The following is a 3,106-nucleotide window of genomic DNA, read 5'->3' on the forward strand; positions in this document are numbered from 1 at the left end:
GACTTGTACTGAAATAAAATTTTCTGAAAATGGGAAGCGAAAATAAAGACATCTCTACAGACATCACATTCAGCATGACCAGTCAAGGTCCACAACATCCTACTTCAAACTGTGCAAAGATGAAGTAAAACAAGACTTGGTCAAAAAAGTTACAGTGCAAGACTAAAATAATGTCAGCACTGTGCAACAGGAATAATGTTCAGTTTAATGGAATCTGTAACAATAAGGTCACAAAATGTGAAAACCTACTACTAAAAAGATGTGAACTTCAATTATTAAATGACATGGAGACAAATTGATGAGGCTCAAAATGCCTGAAACAGTGGTGGGGGCTCTGCTGATCATGATGATAAATGACAGAAGTTGGCTGGAGTTATCCTTCTGTTGGTATTCCATGAAGAGAAATTTCTCCCCTGCATCAAAGAGCTCCTTTGTGCAGTTTCCTGCTGCAATCGACTCATTTCCCTGCATTTGACAGCTCAATTGCTGGGCCTTCTACTGCTACAAGAATAACCAAATCTCTCAGGTTCTCTAATGAGGTGTCCACTGAGGGGAAGGGTGAAAGAGATCTCTTAATGAGAGTGGTCGGGCCATCAGGAAGAACCGAAGTAGTAGTTGATGGATTTACAGCCCTCTCTTGGGGGCCTAAAGCCTTGGCTGAGAACATAACATGTACCTCTTCATGCATAAACTTTTCTCAATTCCATAACTTATTGTATTCAAATACCTCCACTAAGTGGTGGAATCACTGCTACTTTATCTCCTTCTTTAAGTTGGACTATGGATCCTGTAGTAGCATACTCTTCATTAATGGCTAATATCAAATTATGCTGAATAGACTCCAAAGAAAATGTCTTCACTATTTGATCCACAAGATCATTATATGATACTGTTGACGGAATTAATAAGTGACTTTCTTTCTGTCCACAAAGTTCTCTTGCTTTAGCAAAAAATAAGACTTGAATTTCAACTATCAACATATCAGCCATTACAATTTTCCTGCAACAAAATCTATTATAAATATTTCATATTTAACACAACTGCTTTCACCACGATGTCCACCATAGTCAACACAGTCATCATAACAAATATCTCTAGATTCATTCATATCACTTACTTCAAATGTACAATTGTATGATAAAAACATCAGATAAATGCATATACAGGACCTTACAAGCTATACAAACACACTCAACATATAAAGCAGAAAAAACAGAGCATGCATATCCAATTGAAACAATAATCAATAATCTATCCGAATAAACAGTGAAAACAAAATTATCATAGACCTCCATACAAGCAACAATTAATTTTAAGTTTGGTCAAAACACAGAACAAACTCAGTGACAGATAAGAACAGTTTGGTTTAGTTTTTATTCATTCTTTTAGTCAATCTTCTGACACAGAACATGTCAATATGGCATACGATATAAAAATTATATATTTTCAAGAATTCAACTAAGTTTCAAACACATGAAATACTCGAACATAATGCAGACACAATTAATAGAACCAACTTTCTTAAAAATTATTATCTCCTAATTAATGACAATACAAATGTGACTTATAAACAGAAAACACAATTACAATTCATGGACCCAGCTTACTTAACAATTATCTTACATTAATTAATATGAAGCAAAATGTAAGTCACAATAGGAAGGTCCTCATCTACTTAAATTTCCACATATTTACTAACTTGATTTGGCAGTATTTTAAGTAATTTAACTCAATATTCATTATACCATTTTTGAGAACATTTGTTCTACAAAACTGCTGAGGTTTGATTTCTGCCACTTACTGAGATCATGATTTAAAGTGTTGTGTTCAAATGTCTCTGTATTTCACTTCATGTGATATACAGGGTGGGGTGCAGAAACTTCCTTTTTTTGAAGGCGAATAAAAGAAAAATTATTGCTGATAGACAAAATTTATGTTTAGCTAATGAAAGAACATACTTTAAAGTTTTAAATCATGTAGTTTTAAACAAAATATCTTGAAGGTGGTGGCCACCGTTCTCTATGCACTGATGCAACCACTTCCTGAAGTTCCCCTCTGCACATTCCAACATGTGCACTGGAATTTGGGCTACTTCCTGCCAAATAACATTCTTCAGCTGAAGCAGGTTTGTGAGGCGACGTTTAAAAACCTATGCCTTGAGGTATCCCCATAAAAAAATCACAGGGTGTTAGATCAGGTGAGTGCGCTGCCCACGGGATGTCACCTCGGAGCGAGATGAGCTGTCCAGGGAACTTTGCCCTCAAAACTGTCATTGTAGCTTGGGTTGTGTGGGCTGTGGCATCATCCTGTTGGAACCAGACATTTCCTAGATGCATTTCTTCAAGAGCTGGTTCGAAAAAGTTTTTAATCATGTCCACATACCGCTGTGAATTCACAGTAACAGCATGATTGTCTTCTTTAAAAAAATAAGGGCCAATAACTCCAACTCTTGACGACGCACACCGTACTGTCACCTTATCACTGTGAAGTGGCCTCTCATGGAGCTCTCTGGGATTGTTACCACTCCAATTGTGCATATTCTGCTTGTTGACATATCTGGATAGGTGAAAATGTGCCTCATCACTAAAGAAAACAAGTGTGTCAGGGGGTAAAGTTTTCAATAACATTTCGCACGCTCTTAATTGGTTCTGGAAATCATTTGGTGACAATTCTTGCACAATCATCTTATAGGGATGAAAATTAAGATGTTCGTGAAGAATATGGCGCATTGAACGATTGGATATGTCTAGGGTAACTGCATGTTTGCAAGCGGAGTGTCTTGGAGATCTCAAAATCGACTGTCAAACTGCCTCCACATTTTTTGGCGTCATAACGGTCCGCTGTCATCCTGATGATATTTTTCACCACACTCCTGGTTGTCCTAAAGTTCTCAGCAGACAGCACACGTAGTACAGACAAGCAGCGGCATTCACACAAGAAGACTACATTAAATAACACCTGTACAGGGTGAAAACAAGAACTAGCCGCTCCAGCACTTAGACATAGGGCGAGTAACCCTAAGAATTTTAAATTTTAAATTTAAAATTTAGAGAAAATTTTAAAAGATTTTAAAAACATCATAACTAAAGATTTTTAGAGTGCTACT

The 3,106-nt window shown here is 36.7% G+C and overlaps 1 protein-coding gene across 10 annotated transcripts in view; it reads right to left on the bottom strand.

Annotated features, from left to right (window-relative positions):
* Positions 1–3,106, bottom strand: part of LOC111863843 (molybdopterin synthase catalytic subunit) — a 23,829-nt gene that overhangs the window by 15,738 nt on the left and 4,985 nt on the right. The window contains exon 1 of one of the 10 annotated variants that reach the window (XM_023850580.2): positions 728–814. The exons of the other annotated variants lie outside the window; for them this stretch is intronic. The gene's annotated coding sequence lies outside the window, so the exon portion shown is untranslated. Of the gene's footprint in view, positions 1–727; positions 815–3,106 lie in introns of those variants that run through there. 10 annotated transcript variants of the gene reach the window in all.

This window comes from Cryptotermes secundus, unplaced genomic scaffold (assembly GCF_002891405.2).
Source record: "Cryptotermes secundus unplaced genomic scaffold, Csec_1.0 scaffold46, whole genome shotgun sequence".
NCBI classification, from domain to species: domain Eukaryota; kingdom Metazoa; phylum Arthropoda; class Insecta; order Blattodea; family Kalotermitidae; genus Cryptotermes; species Cryptotermes secundus.